This window comes from Lactuca serriola, chromosome 5 (assembly GCF_051521515.1).
Source record: "Lactuca serriola cultivar US96UC23 chromosome 5, Lser_US96UC23_V15, whole genome shotgun sequence".
NCBI classification, from domain to species: Eukaryota; Viridiplantae; Streptophyta; class Magnoliopsida; order Asterales; family Asteraceae; genus Lactuca; species Lactuca serriola.
Window position 1 is genome coordinate 302,875,817 of NC_136412.1, and position 10,804 is coordinate 302,886,620.

Sequence of the window (10,804 nt, forward strand, 5' to 3'; positions counted from 1 at the left end):
ATTTTCGTTAACTCCGTTAGCTTTTGGCCGTTAAGTGAAGGGCATTTCGGTCATTTCACTACTATAAGGACCATTTATGAAGTTTTGCGTTATTTAAAAAAATAATAATAATAATTTAATATTAAAGGGTCTCTCTCTCTCTCTCTCTCTCTCTCTCTCTCTCTCTCTCTCTCTCCAATGACCCGTCTTCTTCTATGAATTAGTCCCAGATGAACAAACCCAAATGTACTCGAGCTTCCCACCAAAGTCCTTATGGAAACTCAATCCGAGAATAGGACAATACACACCTTCATCAACAACTCCATTAAGAACAGATTCACAATACTAGGTCAAAAAGGGAGGAACAAACTTACACTCTATCAAACAATGGAGTTTATTGTTAGTTCTATGGGTATTGCCTGAGTGATTTAAAAACAAACCCAAATAACCTTAAACTTGTTTCTTGTCTCCGATCCCACGTCTGATTTCAAAACCAACATAAAAAAATCTTAAACAAATTGAAGGGAAATTAGTTAGGGAAATTGATAGAAGGGTCAGATTAGATATATGAGTGTGAAGATGCAGAGCAAGATCAATGCCCTCTTCGGCCTTCATGTGAAAATCCACTTGCTTCACCTACAAATCCAAATGCGATGAAGGTTGTTGATTACATAGGTGATGTTAGATGAGATGTCGACTTTTGGTGCCATCGATCGTCTACTGTAAATCCAGTTGCGATGCCATAGATGAATTTCCCAATGGCGGTGGTTTTTAGATGTTGAAAGAAAAGATGGTGTCTTGATTTCTTCCAATTTAGGGATAGACCATGGGAGAGAGAAAGAACCTTCAGCTTCAAGTCTGGAATTGAAAGCGCCAAAGCGAAGAAGATAATGAAAATCAATTTTTTTACATTAAATCTTTACAGGAAAGTTGATACAGATCTGTTAATTTCTAATTTATTTCAGGTCAAAAATAGATATGGGCCTCATTACTTTACGTGTATACCGATCAGAGGAAGTCTTTCAAATTCACTGAAATCGAGATCGTAGAAGAAGATTTTGGAAAGATTTGAGGAGTTTGGTTGTTGCTGGAGATTTGGTTATGGTTTATCATGGAGTTGTAGCTGAAAAAAATGAATTCTTAATGCTTTTGCAGGTTAGTTTTGATACAAAAAGGAAAGATAAAGTATGTAAAATGTTACTGTAATCAACATCGTAGATTCTTTGTTACATCTGAGTTTGAAGTTGCATATACAGTGGTGGTGATTAGTTTTAACAGGTTGTTAGGTGATGAAGCTCCAACTACTGAAGAGAGGAGGAAGATGAAGGTCTTCAATGGAACCGAAAAGTTAAAATCAGAGAGAGAGAGAGAGAGAGAGAGAGAGAGAGAGAGAGAGAGACCCTTTAATATTAAATAATTATTTTTTTAAATAACACAAAACTTCATAAATGGTCCCTGTAGTAGTGAAATGACCGAAATGTCCTTCTCTTAACGGTCAAAAGCTAACGGAGTTAACGAAAAAGACCATTTGTTAAAAGTTTTGAAACCATTGGGACGATCCGTGAGGTTTTTTGAACTCAAGGACTAAAACTGATATTTTCGGAAACCACATGGACCATTTTTGAAGTTTTGTCTTTCTTTTATTAGAGTTTTTTTTAAATGTTAAAATATTTATAAGCTCTCAAACATTCATTGATTCCTTTAAACAAATAACCATTGAATTCAAATTAAAAGGAATGTCGTCTTTTAGTTGTTCTATCAAGTAAATTAGCGTTATTTTGATAGAATTAGACTATATTTAACACGCTACAACAAGTCAACATACTTATATAAATGTAAAAAAAAGATCATACCATTTCAACGAAACAAAAACTAATGTTTTAAAAACCGGTTTTTTAGTTGAACCGGAATGATGACCGGTTTCCGGTTTAACCGGTTTGACCGCTGAGTAAATCGGTTTCTATAATTTTCATATTTTTTCGTATTTTCATACACATACTTATATATATACACAAATCAAGAATATGATATCCACAAGTTTAAATATTAAAATACACATAAAAACATGTTGTAGATCATTCTAAGTACATTAAAATAACTCATAACCATCAGTTTACATCAATTCATGTGTATTAAAAAACAAATAAAGTCCTAGATGAATATAAATGCATCAAAAAAACTTCATAATATTTATCATATGCTTTTATTAAAAAAAATTAATAAATATGAAAAAACTACCAAAGTCTATTATACAAAAGGTTTCGATTTCATATGTTTTTATTCAATTTAACCGGTTCAACCGGTTTAATTGAACCAGTTCAACCAGATTTTTGTAAAAACCGGCCGGTTAAATCCGGTTTGAAAATAGATATAAAACCGGTGATAGTTGAATCGTTCACTTCCCCAATTCCCGGTCCAACCGGTACGACTGACCAATTCAAACCGGTTTTTAAAACATCAACAAAAACCGTTTGCGAAATATATAAAGAATCATTCGAATTTCTTAAATGTTAAAATATGATCAAAGGGGTACCCAACGTGTAGGTACACCACAAAATTGTTGACTGGCCAATAGAAAAACAATAAAAGAAGCATGTAGGCCAATATCATAGTACGCCTAATTGCTTGGTAACTGTGGGCGTTCCTTGTTTTGTATATAAATGTTTTTAAACAAAAGATAAAATTGTAAAATTAGTTTATGGGGTTCTAAAAGTTATAGGATTTTGTTTAAAAAAATTTGGTGGTTTATCAATAGTCAAATTCGGATATTTTGTGTGATTTTAATATCTATAGTTGTCATTTTATATGTTTTTGGTCGAGATCCAACATGAAATAATGAATATGTCTTTGATAACATTTTTTTTTTTTATTATTGTTAATTAAAAAAATAACAATAAAATCTCTCTCTCTCTCTCTCTCTCTCTCTCTCTCTCTCTCTCTCTCTCTCTCTCTCTCTCTCTCTCTCTCTCTCTCTCTCTCTCTCTCTCTCTCTCTCTAATAAACTATTTCTTACTTGGATCCATTCAATAAATGACATTATCAAATTCAAGAACAAACACAAAAAACCATAAAATCAAGAATAAACCAAAAAATAAGATGTTTTATCAAATTCAAAAACATTCTCCTCAAATGTGAACCTAGTGAGAATGAAAAGAACAAACCCAAAAACTTCATTTTCCTCAAGAGCTCCCCTCTGATTTAGATACAAATTGACGGTGATGCGAAACATATATTTGATTTAAACGTGATCCGGGAGACGAAAAACGATAGGGGTGGGTGTTTTCTTGTCGACCATCCCTCAATTTTTGTGTTCCCCCACCTTGTGAGGCAGATCTTTTCCGGCGGCGAGGTCGCTGCAGTTAGGGATGAGATTTAGAACCGGAAAACCGGACCGGAATCGGAATCGGAACGGAACCGGAACCGTTAGAACCGGGTTCGGTTCCGGGTTTAAAAATTGGTTTTATCCGGGTTTGGGTCCATCGGGTTCGGGTAAACCGGGTCTAAAAACCGGAACCACTTTTAGGGACGGAACCGGTTTTTCTGAAACGTTTAAAAGATGCATATCTTATTCGTTTCAACTCCAATTGACATATGATTTTTTCCAACATGTAGTTTAGAGTTTGTACATGACTTTAGACTATAAATTTGTCATTTTTAGTTTTATATTCATTGATTTACAGTCCTCCAAAGTCGAGATATCAAAGCTGAAAGTTTTTAGTTTTTCAGTTTTTTATTCGGTGAAAGTTTTAAAACATGCATATCTAATTCGTTTGAAGTCGGATTGACATGTGGTTTTTTCCGACTTCTAGTTTACAGTTTGTACATGAGTTTAGACTATAATTTTGTCATTTTTGGTTTAACATTCATTGATTTACAGTCCTCCGAAGTCGAGATATCAAAACTGAAAATTTTTAACTTTTCAGCTATTTGTTTTTGTACTTTGTATTATGTTAAAATATTAACACAAGCATATCTCATTCGTTTAAAGTCGGATTGACACGTGGGTTTTTCCAGAATGTATTTTAGAGTTTGTACATGATTTTAGACTATAATTTTGTTAATTTTGGTTTCGTAGTCAATGAGTTACAGTATCCCAAAGTCGGGATATCAATATGAAAAATTTCAAAGTTCAACCCACTAAGTAGTAAGTAACTACCAAAAAATTCTGGTTTTTCTGGGTTTTCTTGTTCTAAACCTACTTTATGCGGTTCCATCCTACCCACTTTGATGTTTCCGGGTTTTCCGGTTCTAGACCCACTTTACCCGGAACCATACTCGGAACCGAACCGGAACCGGTTCCTATATACCGGTCCGGTTTCCGGTTCTATAAAATCCCGTTAACCGGTTCCGGGTCCAGGTTTGGACCCACTTTCATCTTTAGCTGCAGTTATTCCTCTTCCTCGTGATGCAAATATGTTACATACCAGCGGAAGTCAAGAACGAAAGTTTTCGATGGTGGCTACAAATTGCCAGCGACGGTGGATGGGGGGAATCAGAAAGAGCTTAGCTAATGGTAAAACAACATCGAATATGAATTATTTATTCTTCAAATCGTTTTTGAAACAACAAAAAAAAACTAGAAATCGATTTTGGAATCGATTTGTGTATATGAGTTCATCCCCAAAAATTTACCACCGCTGGACCACCCGTTTTCCTCCTGGAACACCACCATTCTCATCACGGAAACAAAAAACACCACAACCGGCACCATCCTTCTTCCTTTTTCGGTGGTTCTGATCTATATTTTTTAGGGCTAGGGTTCACTGTCGGAACTGAAGACGCCTTAAGAAGCTTACTACCGAGGGTTTTTTGAACGCGATATAGAAGGAGAAGATATGTGGATCTGGTTCAGTTCTGAAATAGAGTAAATGGAGAATAGTGGTAGTGGGTGAGTCTAAGAAACGAGGGTAGGATCGTCGGAGAATCATTTCACCTTTTAGATCACCCAAGACTTCTTTCTGCAGTTCTAATGGTGTTTGCATTAGTCGATTCAGAAGTATTGAAAGTGTTACAGTGGAAGAGATTAAAAACAAAACCCACAATTTTTGTTTTGTTTTTGTATTTTCTCTCTTTCTTTCTCAATTGTTGGAAGGAATCAAGAGAATGCAACAGAGAAATCCACCAAACTTGGCTATCTATTGAGAATGACAATAGCATTAGGGATACTATTTAACATATCCTTGTTCGACTTGGAATGAAGACATACTTGAAATACAAAAATTGGTCCCTAATGTTACTGTCATTCTTAATCGATAGCCATGTTTGGTGGATTTCTTTGTTGCATTCTCTTGATTCCTACCAACGATTGAGAAAGAAATAGAGAAAATAAAAAAACGAAGAACAAAATTTGTTGGTTTTGTTGTTAATCTCTTCCCCTGTAACACTTATAATACTTTTGAACCGACTTATGCAAACACCATCAAAACCGCATAGAGAAGCCTTGGGTGATCTAGAAAAGTGAAATGATTCTCTGGCGATCCCACCCTAGTTTCTTAGACCCACCCACCGCCACTATTCTCCATTTACCCTTACTTCAAAACTGAACCAGATCTACATACCACTACCATCTATATCGTGTTCAAAAAAACCCTCGGTAGCAAGCTTCTTACGGTGTCTTCAGTTCCGACACTAAACCTTAGCCCTAAAAAACTATAGATAGAAACCACCAATGAAGGAAGAAGGATGGTGCTCATTGTGGTGTTTTCTGGTTTCCGTGATGAGAATGGTGGTGTTCAAAGAGGAAAACAAGTGGTCCAGTGATGGTGAATTTTTGGGGATGAACTCATATACACAAATCGATTCTAAAATTGATTTCTGCTTTTTTTTTTCCAGCAAATAATTCATATTCGATGTTGTTTCACATTTAGTTGTGCTCTCTGTGATTCCCTCCACCCATTGTAACTATAAATCCGTAGTCACAACCAAACACCTTCGTTCTCCACTTCCACTAGCATGTAACAAATCTGCATAAGGAGGAGCAACTGTAGCGACCTTGTCACCTTGACGTCGAAAAGGATCTGCATCACAAGGTTGAGGAACACAAAAGTGGAGGGATAGTCGACAAGACAACACCCACCCCATCGTTTTTTGCCTCACGATTCAGGTTTCAGATCAAACATATGTTTCATGCCACCATCAATCTGTATCTGAATCGGAGGGGAGCTCTTGAGGAAAAAGAATTTTTTTGGGTTTGTTCTTTTCTTTTTCACTATGTTCACATTTGAGGAGAATGTTTTTGAATTTGACAAAGCATCTTATTTTCTGGGTTTGTTCATGATTTTATGTGTTTGTTCTTGAATTTGATAATGTCGTTTATTTAATGGACCCAAGTAAGAAATAATTCATTTCAGATTGAGTTTTGCAAGGGATATTCATGGGGAGTTGTTAAGAGAGAGAGAGAGAGAGAGAGAGAGAGAGAGAGAGAGAGAGAGAGAGAGAGAGAGAGAGAGAGAGAGAGACGGTGGTGTTATTTTTTTTTAATGAAAATAGTAATAAAAATTTAAAGATAAATAAATAAGAATTATCAAAGGGCATATTCGCTTTTTTAAGTTGGGAACACATAAAAATGCCAACTATAGGGATCAAAACTGCACAAGGTATCCGAAATTGGACCACTAATGCACCAACATTTTTTTTTTTGGATCAAAGTCACATAATTTTGACAAACACAGAACCATTTTTGCAATTTTGTTTCGGATAAATGTTACTTTCAAGTGATAAACATAAAATTCTTGTCTCTTGAATGTATGCAAGTAGTTTCTCAACTTCTAAATGCGACACTATGCACAAAACATCCTTGTCTCTTGAATGTATAGCTATTAAATGTGACACTATGCACAAAACATCCGTTTATAGTACATTAACAATATATGTTTGCATAATTTCATATCACATTTTCAACACGAAATTGAATGTACAACTTAAAGACATGCACATTCAAAATCGAGGCTTTGCAGAAATTCCGAGAGCACGACCATGCACATGCATTTTTTTTTTAATCTCATAAGTCATAAACCGATTTTATTATAAACAAACTTCATTTTCAAAATAAGGTAATGATTCATAAAAATTATTTCAATCTTGCATGCATACTCTATCTATGTTGCTTCTTTATTCCCTTAGTCTTGATAAAAAGGAATATGACTTTCAATTTGACCAAACTCGTATCACTTACGTGAACAAAAAAAAAAGTGCATATCCATCACAAATGTTCATGGGAACCATAGACATGTTTGTAGTTATCTTTTTGACCTCTTTTCTCTTTACTATAAACTTTTGGAAAATGTGAAAATCAATTTGTAGGGAATTTTTATGCAGATTTTATGATAAAAACTTCATTTTCAAATAGGCAATCACTTTATAAAACTGATTCCATTTTTGCACAAGTTTTTATTTGTACACATTTAACCCTTAGAGTTTATTCTTTTCATATTTTTACCCCAAACGTTTTGACTTTTTAAATGTACATAGTGTTCCAAATAAAATCAATGATGTGACAATTTCAACATTCGAAGGGCGTTAGCTTCCAAGTAATAAACATATAGTTCGTAGATTTATGTAAATAATTCATTTTAGGCTAAACGGCATGATGTCATTCCATGCCTCCAACATTTGGTGTAATTAAATGCTTTTTTATGTCTATACTAGGTGTGAGACTCATGTATTATATGAGTTTATTTAAATGAAAAACTAAATACAAAATTTTAAACATTTAAGAAGTTGAATTTATAAGAAAAATGATAAAATATTGAATTATAAAAATTAAAGTGTTTTTATTTCTTTTAAATTTAAACAAATAATTTAGATAAATAAATAAAAAAAATTAATAAATCTTTAATTTAGTAATTTGAAATTAAATGGAAAGTTCATTTATGAAATTGATATTCATTTATTATTGCATTTAAATATTATATGAAATTTAATAAAATAAAAAAACCATAAAATGACATATGGAATAAAAATTAATCTAAAATAACCACAAAATTACATGTGGACAAAATAAATGAGAATGTGACATGTGGCAAAAGATCTTTATTTATTATGGAGGATTAAATATTATATGAAATTTAATAAAATGAAAAAACCATAAAATGACATATGGAATAAAAATTAATCTAAAATAACCATAAAATTACATGTGGACAAAATAAATGAGAATGTGACATGTGGCAAAAGATCTTTATTTATTATGGAGGATTTGGTGTGGTGTCATCCTAAGCCTCCGACATGTGTAATTTAAAATAAAAAATAATAATAATAAGAATAATAATAATAAATAAATAAATCAAACGCTAGATGGTGGGTTTTGTACTGCTTGTCGTTCAAATTTGAGTTGCACAAATATGCAGCTCAACAATGTCAACCGAAAATGTCTTTTTATGGCTTGGCCTTAACTTTCGAAAGAACATTATGTACAAAATACTCATTTAGTCTCATTAACACAATACTTTCACATAATTCCACAAAGTTCCATGTTATATTTTCAACACAAGACTTGAACAACATAAAATATAAGGACATGCAAAATGGACTTATCTTGTCTTTGAAGGAAATCCTAGAGAACAACATTTTACCTCAAAATTGCTAGACTTTTATGTAGTCTTTTTGTACTCTATTCTTGGTATTGAGAATATGATTTTTATTTTGATCGTACTCCGTGTCACTTATTTAAACACGCACACACATGTCCATCATCGATGCTTGTGATAGCCATAGCCCATATGAACATTCCTGGTTAGCACTTCGACTTCCATTCATTTTCTTCAAAACTTATGGAAAATATCGAAATCAATCCCTAGACAATTAAGAAACTTTTACTTTAAATAATAATAAAAAATTACCTTCAAAATAGGCAATCTCTACATAAAATTTGACTTTAATTATGGGGTAACGAGGGAATTCTCGGTGACTCCAATGACATACAATTATTAAACTCAACTAAGCAAATGCCCGCGCGTTACGCAGAAACACCTATATAGTTGAAGTCTTTACAAATATATGATTTTTTAAATATAACAATAACGTTGTTGTTAAATTTGATATCATAATTTGTATATACTAAATTGATATAATATATTGTTTATTTTGAATTATATGATAATATATACATTTATTATAACTTCATAATCTCAATCGTTTGAATGACTTCTACCTACGAGTTACACATGAATAAAATTACATATAATATATGATTTGATGTTATTCATAGTTGTTTTTATCGTTAATTAATTTTTTAAAATTTATTTGCTTAATGTTTTAGTTTCTATCATTATAATTATTTAAAACATCAAACATTGTTTTTTTTTATTTTAAAGCTAACAATATAATCATTTATATAGAGTTGTTTTTAACTATTGTTATTGTAAGTTATTTTAAGCTACTTATTTGGAAACTTTTAACGATTATAAAAATATATTTAAGAAATATTTTAGTTAAATTGAGATTACAATTTAGTTTTTTCTTTTATCACTACAATTTATCACTTTTAACTATTTACAAAATATTCTTTAATTTTTTTTAAATGGAACTGAAATTTATATTTGAGTTGACATTGCAATGCACAAAAACACTTATATAGTTGAAGTCTTTAAAAATATATATTTTTTAAAATATAACACTAACGTTGTTGTTAAATTTGATATAATAATTCGTATATTAATTTGATATAATATATTGATTATTTTGAATTATATGGTAATATATAAATCTATTATAACGTCATAATCTCAATCGTTTGAATGACTTTTACTCGCGAGTTATACATCAAGAAAATTAAATATTATATATGGTTTAATATTATTTATAGTTGTTATTTTTAACTAATTTTTTAAAATTTATTTGCTTAATGTTGTAATTTCTATCATTATAATTATTTAAAACATCAAATATTATTTTTTGATTTTAAAGGTAACAATATAATCATTTATATAGAGTTATTTTTAACTATTGTTATTATAAGTTATTTTAAGCTGCTTATTTGAAAAATTTTAACGATTATATAAATATATTTAGGAAATATTTTAGTTAAACTGATATTAAAATTTAGTTTTTACATTTATCACTATAATTTATCACTTTTAACTATTTACAAAATATTATTTGGTTTTTTTAATGGAACTGAAATTTATATTTAAGTTGACATTGTAATGTTATATTTAAATTAACAATTTAAGTATTTTGTCCAAACTGTTCAAAAATTGTAGCTTTAAACTGATAATGGTTTACATGCAACAACATTTTAAATCTAATAAATTAAGTATAATATGTTAAAATTTAAAGACATAACTTTATAAATAGAAGTAAATATATTATTTTAAAATTGAATTTTAGTCTATTTATGATTACACTTTAGGTTTGATATTTATTTTACCTTATTAACCAACTTACAATCATTATTAGAAAGAAATTACAATTTATCACTTTTAACTATTTATAAAATAATCATTGGGTTGTTTAAGTTAAATAAAATTTATATTTAAGTTGAGCCTATAATGTTATATTTTAATTAATAATTTAAGTATTTTATACAAATTGTTCAAAAATTATACCTTTAAAATGATAATGGTTTACATCCAACAATATATTAAAACTAATAAATTAAGTATAATATGTTAAAAGTTAAAAAACATAATTTTATAAGCAGAATTAAACATATTATTTTAATATTGAAATTTAGTTTATATATGAATACACTTTAGATTTGATATTTATTTAACCTAATTACCAAATTATAATTATTATTATTATAAAGAAATTGAAAAGTCATGGGAGTTTCAAATGAATGTGGTGAAAGGAAAAAAGAATGGGGGTTTCAAATGCATGAGAT